A 26,500-nucleotide genomic window follows, 5' to 3' on the forward strand; every position below is an offset into this window, starting at 1 on the left:
TGTACTTGTTTGATTTTAAGTAGCCTCAGTGAAGCATTTGATCAGCTTCTTGAGAAAAGATTATTCTCAGTAAGTGCCCAATCAAGAAACACTTAATCTGACAATAGACTTTGATAGGTGTCAATCCACATCTGAGCTTTCCTGGGAACATTCCTGTAGAGAACTAAGTCATGCATGGATATGTGACTTGCCCAGGTGACTCCAAAACTCCATCTTGTAGAGGGGATTCTACACAGGGGGAGGGAGGGGGTTTCCACCCACAAGAGAGAAACTATATAAAGTCCAGGGAGACCACTCCATTTTATCTTCCGCTGGCTCAAGAGGTAGCCTCTCCACCCCCAAAGGATACCTGAAAGAAAATGGAACAAAGAACAGTAACCACAGGGGTGTGAATGATTGCTGGACCCAGACTAGAAGGAGGCTTGTCTGTAAAAGAAGCTTATTGGAACATCTCTGAGGGTGAGATGTCATCTGTAATCACTTTCTTGCTGTATTAGGCTTAGACTTGCGTGTTTTATTTTATTTTGCTTGGTAATTCACTTTGTTCTGTCTGTTATTACTTGGAATCACTTAAATCCTACTTTTTGTATTTAATAAAATCACTTTTTACTTATTAATTAACCCAGAGTATGTATTAATACCTGGGGGGGGGGAGTGGCAAACAGCTGTGCATATCTCTCTATCAGTGTTATAGAGGGTGAACAATTTATCAGTTTACCCTGTATAAGCTTTATACAGGATAACATTGATTTATTGGGGTTTGGACCCCATTGGGAGCTGGGTACCTGAGTGTTGGAGACAGGAACACTTAAGCTGTTTTCAGTTAAGCCTGCAGCTTGTGGAGGACGTGGTTCAGACCTGGGTCTGTGTTTGTAGCAGGCTAGCATGTCTGGCACAACCAGGCAGGGTTCTGAAGTCCCAAGCTGGCAGGGAACGTCGGCTCACAGGTAGTCTCAGCACATCAGTTGGCAGACCCAAGGGGGTTTCTGTGACCCAACCCCTGACAGGGCTGAGGCCAGCCCGGGGAGAGGGCTGAGGCTGTGGGGAAAAGCCCAGCCAGATTAAGGGAGCAGCCACAGCTGTGGCCAGCTCAATCAGGCCCAGCTAGCCCCTATAAGAGGCTGTGAGTAAGGAGCCCAGTCATTCTCCCTCTGCCTGTAGAGTGAGAAGGGCCTGGCTGCAGGGTGCTGAGCAGGACACCTAGATTGGAGCAGGGCTGGGGAAGAGCCAGAGGGGCTGGGAGCTCCGGCCTGGAAAGCCCCAGGCTGCTGGCCTGACTACAGGCTGAATAGGTGCAGGGCTGCAAAGGGGCAGCCCATGGGTAGACAGAGGCAGCAGGTCCAAACCCCCTTGCCTGTGATGAGTGGCGTATATTGCAGTCTGCCCCAGAGAGTGGGGCTAGATGGGGATCGGCAGTAGCCCAGACTGAGGCAAGATGGGGTTAGAGGGTGGGGTTCCCCTGGGTGGGGAGACCCAGAACCTGAGAGTGTCGGGGTACTGCCAGGGGGGCAGCACACCAGAGAAAGGGGCACCAGGTCCTGGGATGGACACAGGGGCCGGTAGTAAGGTGAATCACTGGCCTGCAGAGGGCGCTCCGGGGCTGGATGAGCTACTTCCCAACGACTACCAGCAGGAGGCGCCGCAGGGGTGAGTCCAAATCTTTACAGATCCAGAGTGACCTAGACAAATTGGAGGATTGGGCCAAAAGAAATTTGATGAGGCTCAATAAGGACAAGGGCAGAGTCCTGCACTTAGGACAGAAGAATCCCATGCACCACTACAGGCTGAGGACCGGCTCGTTAATTAGCAGTTCTGCAGAAAAGGACCTGGGGATTACAATGGACGAGAAGCTGGTTATGAGCCAACAGCGTGCCCTTGTTGCCAAGAAGGCTAACAGCACATTGGGCTGCACTAGTAGGAGCATTGCCAGCAGATCGAGGGAAGTGATTATTCCCCTCTATTCAGCACTGGTGAGACCACATCTGGAGTGTTACATCCAGTCTTGCGCCCCCCCACTACAGACAGGATGTGGACAAATTGGAGAGAGTCCAGCGAAGGGCAATGAAAATGATTGAGGGCTGGGGCACATGACTTATGAGGAGAGGCTGAGGGAACTGGGCTTATTTATTCTGCAGAAGAGAAGAATGAGGCAGGATTTGATAGCAGCCTTCAACTACCCAAAAGGGGGTTTCCAAAGAGACTGGAGCTCAGCTGTTCTCAGTAGTTGCAGATGACAGAACAAGATGTAATGGTCTCAAGTTGCAGTGGGGGAGGTCTAGGTTGGATATTAGGAAAAACTATTTCACTAGGAAGGTAGTGAAGCACTGGAATGGGTTACCTAGGGAGGCGGTGGAATCTCCATCCTTAGAGGTTTTTAAGGTCAGGCTTGACAAAGCCCTGGCTGGGATGATTTAGCTGGAGTTGGTCCTGCTTTGAGCAGGGGGTTGGACTAGATGACCTCCTGAGGTCTTTTCCAAACATAATCCTCTATGATTTTGTGATAAGTGATTATGGCAATAGCTTTAGACTAGAAAAATAATGTCCTTTAAATGAGTGGAAATCTGATTTTACTGACAGTCAATGACCATTTTATCCTTGTCAACCCCATACTTATTTAATACAAGGGTTTTTTTTTATTTTACTTGCACTGAATGGTGGGTTTTAATTATAGTGATTTAGGTTAGCTTTGTTGTATGATTAAATTAGTTCCTTAAAGCCTTTAAAGAGCTTCTCTATACTAAAATTGTGCATGGCAACCCTGGACTTCGATCATCCTCAAAGCAGCCATCAGAGTCCTTAGATTATTTAAGGAACTAACTTTACAATCTATTAGTCGAATGCTAAATGAGGGTGCTCAGCACCTAGGAAGTGCCATACCAAATCAGACTAGGGCTCCCTCTAGTCCATTTTGCAGGAGATACACAGTCTCTCTCATAATCCGGCCCTTAAGATTAGAAAGATGCTCTCTAGCAGCCTCCCACAAAACTAGCAATTATCCTCTGACTAAAAATGCCATTCCCTGTCCCCCAGGCCAGTACAAATCCTCTGCATTAACTGCTGTCCTCTTCAGTACCAAGGAGCATAGTTTCCATCTCAAAGACATGCTGCGTTCCCAAACTTAAATCAAGAGGTGTCCTCTAACAAGATTTCACGAGAAGCACCCAAGGCTTCTGGAGATGGCCACCATTCCCCTGGTTAAGTGAAGACTACAGATTGTCATTAGCCATAAAGCAATGCCAAACCTGAGTTTTTGCATGACTCCTCATCTCATGGGCTGTTGAGAGGGTTCTGCATTCAATATTTTGCAATCCTGATGCTGTAAAATATGGACTTATGGAATATCATTTTGGACTATGATTGCACTGTCAGATTCTCAGGTGTGCCACTTTGCTTTGAGACAGCATTAAGACCTCTGGTCCACCAAATTCTAGGATTTCCAAAGTGCAAGGGACATTTGGAACCTCACCATGAGCCCAAGATAAAGCAGCACTCATTGGCATCTGTGAGGCCCCAACAGATTCTTCATGCAAAACATCAAATGAATATGGACTTTAAATACTGATCCGAGTCCAGGGTCACATATGACAGCAGTTTGGGTAAACCTCTGACTACAGATCCCCACGACAACCAAAGAACTTCAAACTTTCCCCAGCCAAAAGATCGATACCAGCTACAAAAGCTCTGCCAGAAAACACACACATGCACTTCAGATGTAGTGATCAAAAGTCAGCCTGACCACTCCCATCAGTATAATTGAACTGTACTACAGGGTAATATTTTGTTAGTGTTCCTAATGGGGTGCCAGAGAATTGAATCACTGACCATAAATTAATTAAATAAATGCTAATTTCAACCATTACCTGAAAGGTTATTCTTCCATAAAGTGTTGATCATTCTCAATACAAAAGAATGACAGGTTTTGGTGGGGTGGGGGAGCCTAATTACATACAGTGCTGCATGACTTCACAGAGCAAAGCTTTTTCTTTAAGATCTTAAGACCACCCGCAAGCATAACACATGGCCTGGAACCTGAAGAGAATATCTGAACAGGGGTTTCAGCAGAAGGATGGGGGGAGTTCTACTTGGGAATATGCAAATGTTAATTTTTATTTGATCCCATAGAAACAAATTATTTGTTTTGTCTGATTATTTAATCATTTGTGCACACTGGTGAGGGTGGAGGGCTTGGTAAAATATAGATAAACAAACCTTAAAACTTCATGAAATAAGAGGATTATTTGACTATGCAAGGCTGTTGCAATAGTCACATTCTTCGTGTTTCATATACCAGTGCTGTTCAGGAACAGGTAAACAAGCACTTTGTTCTACCTGATCATCTCATCAAACAAGGCAAAAAGAATAAAAGTTGTGAGGCAAGACTAAATGGGTATGATCTGAATACATATTTGTGTTACATCTAATACAACCAGCATCATAGACGAACAAGATCAAATAAATGGTAAAACCTGACAAAGAGAAGAATAGATAGTATGTGGAGCCATCTGTTTTGGAGGACACCCAAATCTGTCTGAATCTGCAAGGCCAAACTACCAGCTATTCTAAGATCCCCCATTCCAAGAGTGGTCTAATGCGCAACTGCACAATCAGCTTCTCTCACCATCACGTTGGCTGCAACTTTTTTGTGCAATTAAGTAATTTATTCCTTTCTTCATCCTCCTGATTCTAATGAATCCAAGCCACAAACAAGCCCCAGTTGCTCCTATTCAAGGAGTCTGATTGCATCTGGCAGTAATTGCTGAAAACCCTGAAGAGGAAAGAGGGAAGGAAAGCACACTGTTTGTGGGGGGAATAGGTGAAGACCTGCCTCTCTTGACCTATAATACATTAGTGTCAGTGAACATTTGGCAGCCTTCAGATGATTAGCAATGAAGATGAATCAAGCAAAAAAGAGGTAGAAATCTGCCTCATCTGAATCGCCAGAACTGCATAAATTTGCATGTTGATTAGCTGTTCTTTTGTCTGTGTTCCTAATTATTATGACACATTATGTCTTCATCATGCAAGATTCTGATCTGTCTTGTTCCAAATGCATGTAGAAAAAAGTGCTGTTTATTGATTCAACATGTAACTTTCATTTTTATGTTTGCTTTAATTAAATACATATTTGATTGCCTTTGAGTGGTGTCTCAGATTTTTTTTAGCTCTTATTTATTTCATCTTGTTGACAAACAAACAGGTTACCTTTTTTTACTACTTTCAGCTCACTGGCTGATTAAAATCACACGCCCCCTCCCTGCTCTCACACCAACCTTCACTTCTTTGTAAAGAAAGGATTATCAAAGAAATAACAAAAAGCCCCTTTAGATAACAAAATGAGGCACTAAACATGCAAGATATCTACAGTATCAAAAAGAATTGCTAGGACCTTAACAATGTTATGATAGCAACGAAATGCTTGTGTTACAGTGTCAAGGTAATTTTCTTACCCCATAGAATTCTTAGCAGTAAGGCTAAAAAACTCCTTCGATACATAGCCACTCTGCTTGGCAGGATTACTCACTATGGTCTAGGTCCTACTTCACTGAAGTTAATTGAATTTTTGCCATTGGCTTCAATAAGAACAAGATTAAGCCACATGGGCCTGATCCAAAGAAATGTGAAGCACACACCACACCGCCTCTACGATACAATTGTTCAAAATCTTTTCACTCTCTTTCTAGTAACTGGGATGTTTGGAATGGAAATCAGTTTCCTGCTAGAATTCATTTGCCTTCATTACTTGCATGGTTATTACAGGGTAGTTCAGGAGTTCTGGGTGTTCGCACTGGGGGAAATGGAATTCCCATAGGTCTTAGGTTTCTTTTTCTAAATAAAAATTGAACATGTTGTTTGAGAAAGTTTCAGGAGACAATCAAATAAATAGCTAGTTACTTAACATGCAGGACAAATTTTGGGCTCATCAACCTTGCTTTTCCCCTTTCAAATTTAAAGCACATGGAATACTATTTTAAAACTTAATTTTGCTAAAATCTACCCCTTGATTTAAAAAAAAAATTAAGTAGCCCATCAACATTTCTCAGCAGTGCTGGAAATATGCTAGTCGGTATACAAAAGTTCAACCAAATTGGCCCTGATAAAGATGCTTGAGGGGGAAATAAATAAACAGTCAAGCAATTGATTTAGCCTTTATTTTTAACCATTACAGTATTGCAAAACAAAATGAGATTTGAAATAACATAATGCCTGTCATTATTCACTGCTAATGGCACATGATTGGCTACAAGTGTAATCAGTTGCTCGGTACCCAATAACAGTCTTGAAATATGGGTAATGTAAATCCATATTCATGCACAATAATATCAAAATGTTTACCAAACACACATGAAACCCCTGAATATAAGGCTTGGACCTAAACTGATGGAAACAATGAAAGTGAAGAAAGGAAGCATTTCCCTTTGCTGTTTAATATCTTTATTTTACATGTTTTTGCAATATAGATTATTTCCACCAAAATATTTATTGAATTACTTTCTGTTTATGAAAGTCCACCTATCCAATCCTCTAGGCACATGTACAATCTTTATAAAACTACAAATTATTAGGACGCAATATCCAAAATAAAAAAAGACACCCCTCTTCCTAATTTCCAACAACCCTCACCTCTCTGTCCAGTCTTTTACATTTGGAGAAAAAGACTTTGCAACTTGACCTGAAGTTCAACAAATTCAGCCTCTGGTGAACCAAAGGAGGAGCAAGGAAGTCAACTTCATAACTAATGACTTTCCTCCTAAAATGCTCCAACCTCTTCATAATTAAAGCAGGGGAGGGGACTGTTAGATTGGTGCCACTGTAGACCTTAGTTTCCACAATATAACAATCTTCCGTATAACTAGGTCTATCCTGTTTAATAAGGCTTTAAAAGGTTAAAACCAGCACTTCAAAATTGCATCCAAAAACCAACTAGAATCCAGTGCAAATCACAAAGCACAGGTAGAATGTGATTTCTGGGAGAAATATCCACTAACAGGTTGCCACATAATGCATCCACTGAAGTTAGTGATTTTAAGATATAGCTCCATGTAGAGTGCATTGAAGAAATTCAGTCTTGAGGTAACAAAGGTGTGGATCACGGAGAGGTGTGGATCCTATATCTGGATAACAATACTGCAACCTTCTGGCCAAGTGCAGATGTTAAAAAGCACTCTTAACCACTGCCACCATCTGGATATCCAGTAGTAACCAAGGAGCCAAACAGGAAGCACAGATTGCAAGCCCCAGTAACAAAAGGCAGGCAAATTGAGAGAACTGATATAATCTCCACTATTTCTTCCAGTTGTTTCCCCTAGCATTCCAACATGACCTTAGTCTTGTCTTGATTGAGTCTCACCTATTTCACTCTCATCCAAATCCCGAGTCCCAGCAAGACACAGCATAAACCAATCAACCACACCAGTGGGTCTGATGAACTAAAAACAGAGTTGAGCATCATCCACATATCCGACATAGTGCAGGACATAGCACCTTGCCTACATATTGAACAGTAGGGGCCACAGGATAGAACCCTACGGTGACGATATGAAAGAGCTCTTGTGGCAATGATTAGTCACCCCACATTAGCCTGAAACTGATCAGCAAGAAAACAACTGTTTGGGTGTAACTCAGTCTATCCCTGCCAGCACCAGCAATGTTTCACTGCCATCTCAAAGTAAAGGTATCAAAGTGAAGTCGATATCTCTAAAAGAATCCTAAAAGATGCTTAATGTTCATTCAGTACCAGAAGGAGCTTGCTGATCAATCAAACCAATGTAGTCTCCATACTTCACACTACACTCAGCAGCATTAGGGAAATGTGAGGATTGCCGGTATTAGTAGGTGCGCTCAGCTACCACCTTAGCAGTAACATTTCTGGAAAAGGAAGATTAAAGGCAGAGTGACAGTGGTTGGGATTGTTAAGAGATGGTTTCTCTAGTAAAGGCCTAGCAGACACTTCCTTCAGAGAAGCCAGTCCCTACTCTCCTGATAAAAGCATCCTGCCTGCTCACAAGTCAGATGTCTATTCACAAAATTTTAATTAACCAGGAGGGACACCGGAGTGAAATTTTTCAGCTGATATTTTTTTCAGTGGGGAAAAAAAAATACAGATTTGGCGACACCAAAATATTTTGTGAATTTTTGTCAGTTTTGCCAAATAGTTAATTTTAAAAAATCCAAAAAAATCAAAATGACTTTCCACTTCAAAATCCCCTTAAATTTTATCTAAAATAAAAACTATAAAAAACACCTGAAATCAAAACTAAACATTTTGTTTTGGGGATGAACAAAATGTTTTGTTCAACCCAAAATAAAATTGTTTCAGCTATTTGATTCACTGAAAATTTTGTAAAAATTTGGTTTCAAACTAATTTAGTCTCATTTTTCAGAATTGCCAGCGAACCCATTATTCACATACTTTAGGTTAACTCACGTGTGGAACTTACCCCAGCATCAGTGAGAAATCCTACTACTCAAAAAGACAACACTGCATATTTGTTCCCTCCAGAAATGTTCTCTGCCCAAAAGCAAGAGCCCTGTATAGATCTGAGCAAACTTGTCTTCATGGTATCGTTAGAACCTTCCAGAGTGAGAAATACTGTGCCACTGAATGGAGACAGCAGGAATTCACCAACTGGTTTTGCTGATCATGCTTCTCATCGCTCCTATTGCTAAAGCAGAGAAAACCTCTTTGCCATGAGTTTAACCGGAAGCACTCTTCCTGTCTTCCATCACACTTCCGTCTGCCTCAAGCCACCCCAGGACCCAGATGGCCAGGAGGATGAAGCCAGGGAAGAAGGCAGTTGGGAGATACCATGCTCCCATAAATACGGGCAAAAGATTGTCTGACAGTTCTTGTCACCCTCTGTGTCCAGCATGAGGGAGTCTTGCCTGTGCTTCCAAACACCATCAGCCCGCTAGCCACTTGAGCACTCTCTTCTGGGCTCTGATAGGCATGTCTTTGCCTTGCTGTTTAACAGTTGGTGCACCCCAGTCCCCAAGCCTGGAATATCCAGCTCCTGACACTGGTGATTCACAGAATTATCAATTCTTCTGTTCCCAAATGAACAGCACACACCAACTTCTGTGATTTAACTCAGGATCAGTACATTGCTTAATATCACAGCACTTAGATATATTTATAGTGAAAACAAGAATAAGTTTATTATCAAGATTCAGGTGATCATGATTAAAGATCCTGGAAACAAAGGGTTACATATCAAACAAAATAATAATGCACTTTTTTCTAGAGACTAAACTTAATTAACAGGTTAACTGCCTGTCTAAAGAAGTCTTATCTCACCTATGTCTTCTGTTGCATTTTCCATCAAGACTGGTTATGATACTGTTTTCATGAATGCAAATGTGTTGTCCATTTACGTCCTCGATGCAAGATGAAGAGGTGTCTTCTTTGCCTTCCATATATACCCCCAAAGTTCATTGTCCTTGCTCACAGACAGGATAACCACCCGTGGTTTGTTTTTCCTGTTTGCTGCTTCCCTGTTGACTTCACATCTCTTTGTTAACATTTGACATCATATGTAAATGTGCATCTATTGTGTTAGCTTACAATGCTTAATTTACATTCCAACAGAGAGATAGGTAAATAAACATCTCTTGTCTGACAGAAAATCTTTTTTTTTAACCTCTCCAGGTGACTAACACCATGATACACACTATAAGCGCCTATTTTCAGTATATCTACTTAACTCTTTACATAGTATCTGCATATACATAAATTTCACAAGGATATTAATAGCCAGTGTGACACCAGTTTTTGTTTGAGGCCTCACATGACATTCTTTGGCAAACCAGAACATACATACCAGAATCAGGATATACTTGTGACCGCCTGTATCCCCTTGTTAGTTGGCACTAAGAGGTTCTTGGGTCATATCTCCCATCTTACAATAATGCAGTAGGGTCATTCCCTGGCTGATCCATAGGCATTGGGTCAGAACCCTAGACAGTGTGTTCACCACTCTATTTCGTCTACCTTTAATATGTGTAATTGCCATGTCATACAAGTGGTGCTTCTGTGTAGTAGTTTGGAGTTGCTACCTTTTGCTCAGTGTAGTTACACCAATGGAGAATAGTCTGTCAGGACCAAATTTTCTGTTAAATACATAAGGCTTTAACTCCTTGATTGCCCACAAAATCAAGTCACATTCTTTTTTATAATAGTAATTCTGTTCAGTGGGTGCACTTTTTTACTTAAGAAAGCAACAAGATGCTTCTTGTTACTTTCCCCGGTTGCACCAGTTCTGCGCCAAGACCTATGTCTGATGCATTAGTGCGCAGGACAAACTTTTTGTCTAAATCTGGACAGGACAGAACAAACTTGTCAGAAAAGTTTTGATGAGAGAGAATGAAAATCCTTTCTGTCTAAGCCTTTGTCCACACTATTTTATTTGGCTTTGTCTTTTTGCACAAGTCTGCAGTAGCAGAAACGAGGTCACTGAAACCACGTACACACCGACGGTAGTAGTCAGCAAATTGTCATGTCCCACTAGGCCCAGTCCCCATCTCATCCCACCAAGTCACTCAAAACTTTTACCCACAATCAGCAATCCTTGAGGGCCATCCATGGCTGCCCACCCAATCCTCAGCCTCACCCCTTGAGGCTCCTCAATACCCTTTCCCAATCCTTTCCCCTCAGCAAAATCTCCTTTCCCTTCCCTATCCTGGAACTTGTCTGTCCAGTGAGGGGGTCTGTTGTGCTGGGCTAGCCCGATACTGCCTGCAGTGTCTGCTCCCGGTTCACATGCCAGCCACACACACAGCACAACAGCAGCAGAAACTTCACTCTGCAGAGCCAGCCCAGCCACAGTGCTATCTAGAGCAGAGAAGATGCTAGCCCATCAGGGCCCTGTGGCAGCTTGCTGAGGTCTGGTCACCAGGACTGGACAAAGCAGAGTCACTATGGCTGTACACAGGGCAGAGCCTAAATACAAGCCTGTCACGCCTAGCAGTTAACCTGGGCCTGACAAGAAAGGAACAAAGTCTGGCTGTAGATTCTCACACAGACATTACAGTGCATTCAGGATCTGCATGGACACTGTATACAGCATGTCTGTTTGAATAAAGACTCTCTATAGAAACTACACCTCCCAGGCTTTTCAGCATGAACATCGTTTAAATTGTGATTGTATATGTTGTATTCTGTGCATTAAATGAGTTTCTAAAAGGATACTGACAAGCCATGTGGGCTTTAAAATTGTGTCTTCTTGTCTGGAATGTGATCCCGAATCCAACTAAGGCATTTTTTAAACTGATCCTTCGAGCACTGCATTTTTTTAAAGCAGCACTTACTGTAACTTCGATATCTAAATACTGAGCCAAGCGGCCCTAGCTAAGCTTCTGGGATCCGACAGGCTCACGGCAGAAGCTGATAAGACATGTAGGCCACACCGAAAGGAAGTGGGTGGAAAACGGTTACCATACAAAAACCATATAATATAATGACTATTTAGGTTAAGCAGGGAAGCACTGTGCTGCGGAGCAATGCTTGCTGAACCTCTAATTGCATTACAATGGCACCAGTCACTTGTTAGGAAGAAACTCACCCTTCCCTATGGTCAAATCCTGAGGGTTTCCAATCCTGTGGCAGTTACTAAATATTCAACAGAAACTAGTTTTGTATTACAGCTATATTTTTTAGCAATTGTAGTAAACTACAATATTCTTTACCTTCAGGAGAGATTAAGACCTAGTCTACACAGAGAATTTGTACTGGTGTAATTATGTCAGTAAAAAGTATGTTTTTTGGGGGGGTGGGGGGGGGTAAACCACGATACTTATGCCTGTATAGCCTCTAGTGTGGGCACAGCTATACAGGTGCCTTATCCCAGTATAGCTTATTCTTTTTCCCATATGGTAATATATACCAGGATAACACACCTTTATAACAGTATAACCACATTCGCACTATGCAGATTATACTGCTTTAACTATATGGATATAATTAAAGTGGTACAACTTACGGGGGTAGAAAAGACTTAAAGTCACAGGAACTGCCTGCGTGCAGTGTTTCTTGTTAAGGAAGATGATATAAACTGATGGACCTGCCATCTCCAGCAATGCAGACATCTGATGTAAATCAAGAAAAGAGCAAATATCCTTCACAAAACAGAAATGCCTCTCAAGAGCAGTTGATTTTGGTGTTGGAAAGGACGCTAGCTGAACTAACAGCCAAATAAGCTGTTATAGGGTAGTCTTGTGCTGAAGACACAGGACAGAAGTTAGGAGATCTGGATTCTATTCTTGGTTTGGCTATGAGAGTTGGGTGGGAAATTGTTTTCTTGTCCCATGAAAGTTTCTGAGATCTCAAAAAACAAAAGAAAAGAAAATTCCCATTCCAATTCAGGATGAAAATTCCGAGTCTCAAAAAAAAATTGTGAACGAAAATCTGGAAAAAAACAAACAAACAAACAAAAAACTCTCTTCAGGTCCATCAAAACATTTTGTTTTGATAATTTCAAGAGATTTCATTTTGAATTTAATTTTCTTTTAAAAAATATAGTTTACATTCCAAAACTAAAAGTCATTTCAAACTAGGAAAAAATTAACCTGTGAAAAGTTTCAGTTTCAATGAAATCTGCATTTTCTGATGAAAATCATTTAGTCAGCTACATCTTCCGTAAGTCTACCAAATCATGTAACATCTCAGTGCTCCACTTTGCCCAAATCTAAAGCAAACTGGAGGATACTACATGGCTGTTGTGATGCTTAATCATCATTATATTTATTATTTTGTTCCACTAGTGCCCAAAGTTCCCATCCAGGATCAGGCCACCATTGCCCTAGGTTCTGTATAAGCACATAATGAAAGACAGTTCCTGTCCCTAATTCCAGTCTAAACAGGCTAGACTGTTAAAAGGTGAGCAAAAAAGACAAACATACATGTAGGGTGGTGGATGGCACTGGTCATGCTAGTTCCCTTTGTTAGGGTTTTTCACAGTTTTTGGTGTGTTTTTCAGGCTTGCCAAGTGTCATGCATTTCATAAGACACACACACTTGGCAGCCCTGTCACACCTTTCACTGTGCAGTACCCTTTGGCCTAGGGGAAGGCGCACCGGGATAGCAGCCAGGAAATCACAAGTTGTATTCTCACCTCTTCGCCTCACTGTCCAAGATTTTGAACTGCACAAAGCAGTTATTACTGACCCAGGCCTCATACCCTACCTGAGTGGGCAACTATAACTCCACCCTATTCTACCTCGATTTTTTGTCACTGTTCTGGAGCCTCCCTCAGAGAGAGGGTGGACAAGGCCTAGTCTGCAAATGGACCCAGGCCAACACCTTTCACCGCCAGACCCTACTGTGACTCCTGTACAGTGCCCATACTCCAGCATAGAGCACCTAGTGCCTCTATCAGCTCTGATAGGAGCAGGAGCTGTTTTACATCAAGCTGAGACGTCTCCCCCGAGTCCACTTAGAGCTGCTAGTCTTCAATCAAGATCGCCTCAAGACTTGGAAGCTGCTCCGAGAAGCCAGGTCTTCTGCTCCCACCCAAAGGGAGGGCTTTCTGTTTGAGGCCCTGCTGATAAATCGCACCTTCATGGCAGCGAGCTAACAGTTAGACATAGCAGGTGCCCACAGAGCTGGAGACCACCGAGATTATAAGCAACAGGACTGGGTAGATCTGGGCGTGCACGGGTCTGCCCAGTGCCTTTTTCTCCCATTGTATGATGTAGGAGGTAAAAGTTGCCTTGTCCTCTTCTTCTCTCAGGTCCCTCAAGAGGGTGCCCTCTTCTCCTAGCCCTCTGGAGCTTGGTATCAGTGACCCTGTCCTATGAGCATCCACTGACTCCTTTAACATCTTTTGGGCAATGCATGTTATCTAGGTTTCTCTGCTTGGTGTCACCCACTGGTTTCCCCTTCTTACTCTCTTGAGACCTTTTGATTTTGTTCCAAGGAAACAGCTGACCCCATTTTTCTTTGGGACTCTCTCCTTGAGTTGGAAGCCAATTTTGCCGCTGACAGCAGGTCACTGGGGAACCGCCCACCCCTTGATCAAACAGGCCAGTGCCTTTCACCAGCACTAAATCCACACCATGGTTTTTTAAAAGTGAAGTTTATGAATACACACACATTGAAAATATGCAAATTATCTCATGAAATTATTTGCATAAATGTCACATGGTTCTGCACAAAACCTGGCAGATGGTTTTAAATATACTGTATGGAAGGAGGAGTAAAATGCTCTGAGATCCTCTGAGGGAAGGTGCTATAGAAATAAAAATAATATAGCATTGGTTTGCAAAATCATTTCAAATGGAGATTTCCTCCCCCTCCCCCCCATTTTATGGGGAACTCTCCACATGGATCTTCACCTTTAGAGAGGGTTACTTCAGCAATCCAGCTCGTTGTTCTGCCTTCCAAAAGGTTAGGTGATATTAACTCCACAGTTACAGCACTCACGTAATGAAAGGTTTGGTTGTCTCTGGAAAGAATGCCTCTTTTGGTCACAGATTATTGTTCGTCATATTCCTTTGTTTGCCATTGTTAATCTCTGTAGTCATTCTCGTAGATAAACAAACAAGTGAAAAGATGCAATGAGGTGTAAGAATAGATTTGCACAGGGCAGACAACTGAACATTTAATTTATTTACCACTCCTTACAGATACCTGGGGTGACATTTATTAATAAACGGCATTATCAGGTGTCTGATATGTAGCTCACAGAAATTAATTACCCAGCCCATGGTAAAACCATAACAAGCCTGCAGTGCTGTAACATTTGTGCTAATTGAAAATGAGATAAGTGCTGTGGGTGCAATTTGCATTCAATGCAGTGTATTAATTATCTTCAGTTCTCTTCATGATAAATATACCTGACTGAATCACTCTGCTAATTTACTGGGTAATAGAGTCATAAGTGGATTCCCTTAGGTGACCAACTAAAGGGAGTGGGCTCTTTGCAACATCAAGGCCCAAGTACTTAAATTGGTTAGCAAATGTTATATGATTTTCTTCCAGATTGAGTTGAAAATATACACCAGCACACTCTTTTATCGCCTATGTTCAATATGAAATTTAAAAAAACCCCACATTCCTATTTCATAAAGGTAAACAGGGTACATTTCAATCCATTAATGAGATGCCACAAAGCTTGGTATTATCTCCACCAGGAAGGGGGCTCTTTTTTCCTCCCTATTCATTTCACTGCCATATTATCTTGGGTTTAATTACATTTTTATGTGGACTATAAATTAATTGACTATTGTGTGGACTATAAATTACCAATGACTCTTGTAATACCAATAGTGATCGGGAAAATACAGATTTAAAGATACTGTGTAGTTCCAGGAAAGCGACAAAGAGTCCTGTGGCACCTTATAGACTAACAGACCAATTGGAGCATAAGCTTTTGTGGGTGAATACCCACTTCTTCTTGCATCTGAAGAAGTGGGTATTCACCCACGAAAGCTTATGCTCCAATGCGTCTGTTAGTCTATAAGGTGCCACAGGACTCTTTGCCGCCTTCACAGATCCAGACTAACACAGCTACCCCTCTGTATAGTTCCAGTAGGTTAGGACACTAATTGTTCCACTCTCACTGACTATGATTTGTATGGGGATCAGGTTACAGAACCAATATGTGCTCAAGTCAAAGCTCCATGGTGCCATACAATTAAGAATAATGCTTTTGTACAGGGGCCTGATAATGCAAAAAGCTCTTTGTTAATACTCATCTTTTTAAACCAGAGTTGATGCATTGTCTAAGGCAACAGCTTACATCGGCCAGGATAGCTGTCCTTCAATCACTCTCATCCTCATGGTTTTTGGTAGCCTAAATTTATCATTCACATTGGAGGTGCTGTTAATAATTTAGGGCTCAAATCATAGCTTTGCCATGAACAAGGAGCAGTGTATTGCTCTGCTACCTCTGGAACAGACTGGCCGATATAGATTCAGTCATAATCTGCCTTACCAGTTCCTCCTTGCTCTGAAGGGAAAGTACACTGTACCACGTCTAAACCTGACAAGCAACTATACCTATGCACTGATTTAGCTATGGTAGCTGGCACAGTGGAGGAACATACAGCCAAGGCTCCACCCACTCCCCACGACCTGGAGGGGAAGAAGAGAGTAGAAGCCCCCTTGAGGTTGCTCTCCTACCTGTGATATAAGTAGCCAGAGGAAGGGAGTGCCATCTGCTTCCATACAAGTCAGGCCCCCACAATTTTGTATTTATCATGGAGCAGAGATTTTACAAGCTCCCCAGTGTTTTTGCAGCACTTTCATGCCAGCTAAGGGGTATGCAGGACCAGTTTGCAGCGGGAACTAAAATATGGTAGAGAAAGACTAATTCAGTGCAGGAGGAGGAAGTTCACCTTTTTAAAATAATGTCCCTGATTGCAGGGCAGGTGGAGAGATCATGGACAATTTCCAAAAAATATCACCTCTCAACATGCCATTTAAACTCACAGATGACATGGAGAGAAAGCCTTTGAAGCAATAGTGAATTTTTTAAACACATCATCCACCAATGTAAATTTCTTTCAAAACTTTTTTGCATCAGCACTAATGTTCCCGCCCTGTTTCTGCCACATCAAAATTAAAAAAAAAAATCAGTTCCAAATGATAAAAGAGTGACCTTTCAAAGCTATTTATTCAGCTTGTGAACAAAGTCTGTGACAATGATCCAGTGACACCTACACTGACATCCATTATATCACTCAGATCATTTACTTGTTCTCTGTTAATGAATGACAGTGAAGTATAAGGTAAGAAAAGTCTTATGTTTCTCACAGCACCTAATGCTGTCACAGCAGTGGGTTAGATTGGCTGAATTATCTGGGTCAGAAGAGGATCTAAATCAGAAATTAATTTTCTGGAACTCCACACTTCCTACCCAACATCTAGCGAGAGAGGGAGACCCGTTTTGTGATTAAGGGGCTTGTCTGCCAGTGCAAAACTTCTCAAATTGACATATCCCCGGGAGGATCACTCCAATCCAGCATAGCAGACTCCACACCATAACCCTTCCCTGCATTCCAGCAGCCTCCTTTGGGGCCACTGGTATCCTGCATAGATTACAGCTATCTTCAGGCTGCCCTAATTTATGCCTGAGAACGGTCTGGCGCACGGGCAGCTCCGGATTTAGGGAACGTAAGTGTTGCTTAAAACCATCTATACACATAACCCATCCCCTGAGTTGTGCTGTGTACATCTCAGATATAGCCAAATCTCTAGGCCATATAATTTACACATTCGATGTAAATATGTGAGTACTTTTTTTTTTTTTAGGAGAGGTAGTTCACTATAGTTTAAGAGATCTGCATATATAACTTCTCACCATTAAAAATAATGCCTACTAGGTTTTTAATTCCCAAAACAAAAAACAAATGGTCACTGGGTGACACAGGGTTAGATTATCAACAGTGACATTTCTAATTAGTTGCTTTTTTAAAAACCTCCTTACAGATTATATTTAACCTCTTTAAGCAGCAACACATCATGAACATAGGAATCACTAATGGATGGATAGCCAAAGCCAACAGCAATGCAATAGATATCACTACAGCTAGTGGAAGAAACTTCAACAAACCCCTTTTCTGTCTGAATATGCAGCTCCATCAAAATCAAAAGGCTGGATTGGAAATAAGGTTGATTCCACCAGCATTTCATTCAGAAGGGAAAAGTTCTGACACTGTTGAAACATCCCATTTGACATTTTCAGAATAAAACATTTTGATTTTTTGTTTTGAAATGACTTTTTGTAAAACAAAAATAGTCAAAATTAACCCGAAACAACAACAACAAAAAATCAGAATTTTCCTTCAGAGAATTTCAAATTTTTCAGGTTTTGTTTTAACACAAAACAAAATTCAAAATCTCAAAATCCTTTGTAAAATGAAATTTCCATTCTCCGCACAGCTCTAATACCAAGAAAGAATTAATAAAATAAATAAATAAATAATATATAATGCTTTCCATCAGTAGATCTCAAACAGCTTTACAAAAGGAAAACCATTTTACAAAGGGGGAAACTGAGGCATAGGGACACAACTTGTTCAGGGTCACCTAGCAGTCCAGTGGCAGAGCCAGGAATAAAATCTCAGAGCACTGGCCTGGGATCCAGGTGAGCATCCACTAATCCACACTATTAATACTACTTATAAGGGAAGTAAAGTCCCTTTCTCTTTTTAAAAGAAATCCTATCTTGCATAAAACAGGACACACGGTGCATTGGTTAAAAAAAAAAGCGCTTAGCAAAATCTTTACTTTTAGCATGAAGCACATTTGTTAAATAGGCATCCTAATGGTGTTATTGTCACTAAAAACAGAGACTTGAAAATGCTGTATACATTATTATTCATTATCTACCAACTGCAAGAATGCTGTGCTAAAACGAATTCAAAACACCTCAGGTAAGGTAATTGCTACTAATGGATGTGAAGTGTGTAGAATTGGGCATTATTACCCAATCATCACATTCTCGAATCAGTGAAACTGTTGGATATTGCAGGTATGAGGCTCACTCATCTCTCAATCATGGGAGAAATTTGAGAAAGAGGGCAAGCTCTCTTTCATTCTGCATTGGAAGAAAGATTCAACAACAAGGCAATATTACAGCAGCCTCTTTGCACCTCTGTAGCTAAGATGGGGTTAGTAATTGCTTTCTAAGCAACTGTTTTCAAAGCTTTGGAAAACATCTGCAACAGTTGGCTCCAGAATCAGATCTCGCAGGGAAGATCCATTCACAAGATTTCATTCTTTCTGCTTCTCAAACATTTAAAGGAAACAATGGTTCAATAGGCCTCAAAAATAGAGCTAAATCAAGTTAGACATGAGCTTGTGTGGCATATTTCAGATCCTAATTTAGGCCCTACTCCTGCAAATTGCTCCATCCCTGAGCCTGTCCAGAGCCTCACTGTCTTCAGCTAGGCTCCATATCGTCCAGGGGAATGGTGCACAAATCAGTTTGCAGGTTTGGGGCTGTGCATCTGAACTTTTCCAAAGTCCATGTGCATTTGAAGCAACATGGTTTGGCTCATCTGTTAATACAGTACAAGCAGAAAAATTCAAATGCAAGTTTACTAGATTTAGGTAGTTTTAGGTAGAGATGGATTCAATTTGTTTATTTTTAAATAAAATGGTTTATTGGGATAAACACGCCAAAGCTCAGATGCCCATTTAACCCCTTGAGTCCGTATTGTTAGCTTGGAAATCTCAAACCTTAAGGCTCTCCATATCATGGCCCTTCCTGGGCTGTCCTGGCCACAGTTAGGAAGAGCAGATGTGCATGAAAATGAAAACTAATGGGCAAAAAAATCATTTAGCCAAATGTTTTCAAATCTCAAATCTAAGGTTTGGTTTAGTTTGAGATTGGGGTAATTTGTTAATGTATTTGAACCACTTAGTTTACCTTTTGGCATGGCATAAAATATTGTCAATTATAAACAAAAGATGACCTAATACTATTCTCTAACAAGTTTCAAATTCTTCTGATTATCTTGGAAGAAAGAAATAAAAATAGCCAAGACAATTTTTAGAGGCTGCTTCTGTGCAACTAAAGAGAGCACAAAAATGTCTTAAGGGTGTTTATTATACATCAGAATCTTATTCGCCTGATTATTGTAACAGCTGAGGGGGCACATGCCTGAGCTAATCAATACAAGAGATGGATTTGAGTATCTTTATGCTGTTGGGAAGTACAGATCTGGATCCAAAGCTTCTCAGGTTGGTTGAGTTCGAAGAGGACCATGACATCACTGGTTGGTTTGGTTTCTGTGACCATGTGAGTGGCTGATGGGGCCAATTTGAGCTTTGAACTGTCTGTGGCACACCGAACAAGAGATGCTACTTTGGGTTACTTGATTAACAGCAGACATTCTGCTGTTGAGAGATTTATGCTGCTGGCACTTCTGCTCTGCCTCAGCTGTTCTCCTCTGCTCATAGACTGTAGCTCCAGTACAGATGAGACTTCGCCAGGTAGAACAATCATGAGCGAGATCTTCCCAAAACTCTGGGTCAGTGCTGAAACGGCCCAAGGATAACTTCAGGGAGTCCTTGAAATGTTTCTTCTGGTCTCCCTGAGAGCGCTTTCCCTCCTTTAGCTTGTCGTAAAAGATCATCTTTGGCAGTCACTCATCTGACTTTCTGGTGACATTGCCTGCCCACCTGTGATTTCATCAGTATAGTATGGATGCTTGAAATACCTGCCCATATGAGAACCTCAGCATCTGGAGCCTTGTCTTGCCATCTTATCCTCATCAGTTTCCTCAGACAACCCATGTGAAAGTGATTCAGCTTCATAGCATGGCATCTGTTTACCGTCCAAAAACTAAGAGCAAGGAGACTGTCTCTCCTGTGCTCTCAATACTCACCCTTCTGGTGCCTAGGCGGCATGGAGAAGATTACAACCTGAGTTGAATGCACAGGGGACAAGAGCTGAATGGGGGTGGGGGTGGCAGAAAAGGGAATAAACGTTAGGACAAGGAGCCTGGGTAGAGAGACTGGGATTGGATGCTTGGTGGTGAGACAGGGCAGAGGGAGGCTGGAAGCCTTGTGGGGGAGGGATGACTTAGATCTGACAAGGAGCTGGGGAAGAGAGGAGAGACTGGGAACCAATGGGCATGGGAAGAGAATGAAGATTGGGACTGTCAGGGCAAGGAGACTCGGCTGAGGAGGCCAGAGAGGGTGACTGGAAACAGACTGGACAAGACTGAAACTCAGATGCGGAGTGCAGAAATGGACACTGGGACTGGCTGGGTTCAGCGTCTGGGACTGGGATAAGTAGCCAGGTAACAGGGAAAGAGAGACTAGACCAGGCCAGGCTGCAGGGAACAAAGACAGAAAGGGTTGGGAGCACTAGAGAACACTCCCCTCCAGCACCTAGAACGGAATCCAGCATTCCTGAGCCTCACCATTCCTCTGTTGTCAGCAAATATCTGTGAAACCCACCGGCAAACTGAGCTCATCATCCCCCAATAATGCTGATCCAAATGGACAACCTACTCCTGCTATCAGTTATCTCAAGTGGCATCTGTGCTATGCATCTAAATGTTCCAACTCTGCTGATGACTCACGAGTGTCAATATGATCCCTCATGATGGAGAGTTTCCATTTTTTTCCCAGTCTACTTAAAACACACTTGGGGCGGGGGAGGGAATTCCACACCAGAAACTACATTGGAATACCATTATTAAGGTTGCAAAGTCAAGCACTCAAAAATTAAGAAATGCCCAACTTAAGGTTGCCCATGTAATGCTAATTTGGCCCCCTTGTGCATACGCATTATGATGCAGTCTTTACTTACAGGATAAATACTATTTTTCCATAGGCCCCTGTCTCATTCAGTGCACAGGATGGACTGTTCTCTGCGGATGAATCTGGGTTGTGCAGTGAAGGAGGTTGTTGTCTGTAGGAACCTGTTTTATTTGTTGCAGAAGCTGGCAAGTGTGTGGTGAATGAAGCAGGGGAGGAAGAGAAAGGATGCTGTCATGGTTAAAGCAGTTGAATACTGCCCTGGAGAATTAGATTCTATCCCTGCTTCTGCCACAGAGTTCCTGTGTGATGCTGGGCAAATCACTTAAACCAGCTTTTCACAGGTGGTCACTAATTGTCTTTTTCTCATTTTCTGAGTGCCCAACTTGAGACCCTGGGAGTCTGATTTGCAGAAATGCTGAGGGCTCACAGCTGCAATTGAAGTCTATGGGAGTTGTGCTCTGAACATCCAAGATGCCATATAATGGTAAACTCCCTGAAAAATCAGGCCATAAGCATCTCAAATTGGGCACCTGGAATTCATGGCTGTTTGTATAGCCTTACTGTGCTTCAGCTCCCCATCTGTAAAATGACACCAGTTCACCTCACAGGAGTATTGTGAAAATAAATTCATTCATTTTTGTGATGCACTTGGATACTGCATTGATAAGTGCAATAGAAAAGCCCATGAGGAAATGAATAATTCTGTCTTCAGAGCAGGGTTTGAATAGTGGACAGAAAATAAGGCCTGGGGCCATGCTGAACAAGAAGAAAACAAAATATTAAGTAAACTTCCCACTGAAAAAAAATCATCAAAACAAAAAATGGCGATTCCAACAAAGTGAAAATCTCCATGGGAAATTTTTAATTTGGCCTAAGTTATCCGCTTGCTAAATGGAGGGGCCGGGGGACAGCAGGTACTGAAAACTTTTCATTCTTTGGTTTTACTTCCCCTTGCCTCCATTTTTCCCACACATTCCCTTATTTTTCCCCACCAAAAGAGAAAGCATAAACATACGAGAGAATGGGAGGAGAGAGAATCTGAAACCACCAAAATATTCCAGTTTTCAGAAAAATCAAAACCTGCTTTGGTGTTTATTTTGTTGAATATATGAAAATGTGAGTGAACATTTGTTAACTAAATTACAGTTTTGTTTTGTTGAGTTTTCATAGAAAATATATAGCATTTTGCAGGTAGTCCTACTCAGAATTCAAAGAGCAAGGAACTACAGAACTGCGGAAAAACTGCTATTCTCCTTCAGTAACTGTAGGACAACCCACCACTGTGCATGACTGGCACAATTCCATTCCCGTCTGATAGGTAAGAGCTAAAATTAAAAACAATGTGTATGCTGTAAGAGAACAAATGAGAGAAAAGTGCCTTGGAGAGGCAAATTACCTAAGATGAAGGCCATAGAAATCTATCTCCAACAGGTAGATTCCCATTTCAAATCTGTTCTGTGCTTTCTAAGAGGCAGAGAAGCAATAATGTTGTGCTAATCTGCCACCATTTTCTTCCAAAGTATTACAAAGGCTACATTCTCCAAAAGCTGTGCATTCCAAACAGACAATTACATATCCTACGGAGAGATGAAGTTCATTTGCTCACACACCTTTCGGGCTGAAATTTTCAAACAGAAAGTGCCTAGTGTCAGGCATCTGAATAAGAGGCCTGAATTTTCAGAGGTGCTGAGCACTCACAACTCTCACTGAAGTCAATGGGAGCCATGTGTTCTCAGCACCTCTGAAATCATCCCATTTATTTAGGTGCCTAAAAGTGTATTTAGGTGCCTAACTGGAGGACAAGCCACTTCAAAAATTCTGACTGAAGACCTAAATGAGAGAACACACAAGCAGGTTTAATGAGAGATGGAAGGCATTTACTGAAACATGCAAGAGTATTCTGCATGGGGATATGAACTGCATCTTTAAACTCAGGCAGTTGATTTCCAATTTCATAGCCTGATCCAAAGCCTTTTGAAATTAATATAAAAAAGGCTTCAGCTAAATTCAATGGGTTTTGGATCAGGCCCCTGGAGAATGCCTAACTCTCTTAGCTTTAACAATTTACTCTGTATGCCATCCAAATCAATTTACTAGGGAAAGATATGAGTGTGAATGTATTTTGAACTATAAAAATGGATTAATAAAGAAGAAGTATTCGCTAATTGTTAGAGCTGTGAGTGCCATAGAAGCAGTTAATAGAACTAATCTCTGAAGTCAATGACTCACAGCATGTGTTGGAGTGAGTCACTCATAGGTAAAAACCAGCTGATTGTGATTGAGTGGGAGGAGCCAAATCCTTGTAATTTCTGCTGGTAGATTATAAATACAGAGCTAGCTAGCAAGAAGCCCTCCCTGACAGAGAAGCCCTTCTCCACAAAAGCCAGTGCTGACCACAGTTTAACTGCATGCATAGTTCAGGACAGACTATATACCTAGCACCATTTCAGGAACAGTCATTAAATCTGGTCAAAATTTTTCCTTCAAAACTTATGAAAGCTTTCCACAAAAAAATTAAAATGAAAAAAAAAAAAAAAAAGATAAAGAAAAGAAGAAATTTCAGCTGGTCCTGACACTGAGGCACTGGCAGGTTCAACAAGCATCTGAACCTTTCTATGGCTATAAATGTACCCCTCTGGAAATGGGAATAATATCTACCTCTCTCACCTTTGTGAAGCTCTTTGAGCTCCTTTTAAGAAAAGCTCTCTGGAAATAGAACACATAATTATAAAAACTGCAGATTATGTTACACAGAACTTTTGAACCCAGAGATGACGCAATGGCCCGTTGCCAGGACTAAGAATATTTAACGCCTCATTTAACAACAGGTGTTACATGTTATGCGTCGGTGAGGTGTACATCACTGAAACCTAAAGACCCAGCAAGCCAGTGGTACGGCTATGAACCAGAGCAGCCATACAACAACAGAGCCATAAAATCCTAATTAGCTTCATCCACTTGTTATGGACATTTTTATTTATTGACATGGTCAAATTAAGAAGGCAGCAGTATTTTTTATAGCCTCGAGATCAACATGAGAAAAGTTAGTATTAATGTTCAGCCAACTACAGTAGTTTGTCTCAACTACAGTCACATTAATATATTTAAAAGCTCTAAAGAAACTGAAGTTTTAATACACCTACCTATCAGGTGAGAGAACCCAAGTCCTTAGCAGTTACACATCTTGTCTATCTCTTCCCAAACCATAGAAAATTAGCTACAGCAGTGGGAACAGAGAAAGCCTCATAGTTTCTACCATGCACAGCCACAAGCCTGATTTCTGTGTACGTGGTTGAAAACAGTCACTTAGGAAGGGGCTATTTTTAGTTACAGGAGACAGACCTGTGGGTTCCCACTCCTGGGTACCACGCCATAGAGCTGCCAGTTTTCAATGCCAAAAAGTAGCAACCCTTAGGTGAAAATAAGTATAAGTATTATAGAGAAAATCAGGCCGAGTTCACGGCTGGCTGACAATAGAAGTGATTGGTTGGTAAATTTAAATTTCCCATCTCAGAAGATAACAATACTGCAACAATAATAACCAATCACAGAACATATGCAAATATTGGCCTCCTAACTGGCTCCTCAACATTCTGAGCACATGCTGTACCCAGTCAAACAACATAAGTATTCATCCTTTCTGTATAGCTTAGCAGTCAACAACAGTTCACGCCTGACCTCTTCTCAAATTGCCTCCCCTACATCAAGGATGCCAGCCTTTACTGCCCATTTTGTCCGCTCCACACTTTCTTCCATGCTACCCCCGCCCCCTGCATGAAACAACCTCACTGAACTGATCTGTCCTTTGAATTCCCTCTTCGAGATCCACTTCTTCTGCAATAGAAAAAGTAAGTATGAATGATGGCTAGGTTGAAGGGCAAATGGAAATATTTTCAAAACAAATGTCTGAAAAGGGTATATATTTTTATCGTATCTCACTTACCTTTGTATGTCATTTAACTGCTTGGATTGCAAGAGTTTGAGGGCAGGGACTATGACACACACACACACACACGCACACACACAAAATGCCTTGCACAACAAAGTTCCAATCTTAACTAGGGTCCCTAGGTGTTACAGTAATATAAGTATTTTAAATTATAAAATAATATAAAATAGATTCTAATTTCATCTCTTCAAAATAGTTAGAAAAGTTACACTTAATTCATGGACAGGTTTCCAGATATTACCATTTATTATTTGGACTACTGTAGTGCCCAGAGGTCCTAGTCAAGAATTCCACTATGTCTGAGCATCATACAAACAGATTTTAAAAATAAGAAGACAGTCCTTGCACCAAAAAGCTGCCAGTCTAGGGTTATGACAAGACATAAACTGGTGGTAGACAAATTGGAGGAGTAGAATGGGGTAGAATGGAGTGATAGTGCAATGAACATGTTATATTAATGCAACCATTCAGGAGTGTATGTAATAAACACTGACAAATTTTAGTGAGCAAGATCAGTTGCCCCTTTAGGTGGGAGTGTTGATTTATATATTGTACCTTTCACAAGCAAAGCACTTTACAGAATTACACTCTGGTTCTGCAGATTTACGCCCATCACCAGAGAGGCAACCTCTACATGAGTGGGTGAGATGCAGTGGTCATTATTATGACACTGGCAGCCATACTACACAGCAGATTATGGATCAGAAGTGAAGAACATCTATTAGTGGGATGGGGAATTTCGGTGGCCAGACTAAGTAAACTTATCGTAATACATAAAGGAAAAGGATCCAGACAGGGTTAGGAACTTCCATGGATAAATGGATTTGGGTTTGAAAGACAGTACCATGTACAATGAAAGCAAAAGATTTTTAAAAATAAATGCCTAAAATTAGTTTGGGTTTCTTTGACACAATTGGAGCTGCTGGGAGCTCAGCATTTTTGAAAAATTAAATCACTTATTTAGGCACCTAAATATGGATTTAAGAACCTGAATTTAGGTGCCTTTTAAAAAATGTTTCCATTTTTCATAATTTTGGCCAACATAAGAACATTCTGCAAACCCCAGGGACAAGACGTTGGTAGTGATCTGCCTATAATATTTGAACCAAACAAACTACTAGAAGCACACATTTCCACGTAAGTAATTATAGCATATGATGGAAGCCATTATGCCATTTGTAGGGCAGCAGGGATAACATTTTCAAAAATGCCTCAGGGAATTAGAAGCATAAGTCCCATTTTCAAAAAAACATTTAAGAGTCTTAATTTCATTAAACTTAGGCTCCTAAGTGCCTTAGGGTATGTCTACACTACGAAATTAGGTCGAATTTAATAGA

The 26,500-nt window shown here is 41.3% G+C and overlaps 1 long non-coding RNA gene across 1 annotated transcript in view; it reads right to left on the bottom strand.

Moving 5' to 3' along the window:
* LOC141984179 (uncharacterized) overlaps positions 1 to 24,414 on the bottom strand; it is a 111,663-nt gene extending 87,249 nt beyond the window's left edge. Inside the window, exon 1 of the long non-coding RNA XR_012638676.1 lies at positions 24,358 to 24,414. This is a non-coding gene — a long non-coding RNA (uncharacterized LOC141984179). The remainder of the gene's footprint in view (positions 1 to 24,357) is intronic.
* Between the last annotated feature and the right edge of the window lie 2,086 nt (positions 24,415 to 26,500).

This window comes from Natator depressus, chromosome 3 (genome assembly GCF_965152275.1).
Source record: "Natator depressus isolate rNatDep1 chromosome 3, rNatDep2.hap1, whole genome shotgun sequence".
Classification (NCBI taxonomy): domain Eukaryota; kingdom Metazoa; phylum Chordata; order Testudines; family Cheloniidae; genus Natator; species Natator depressus.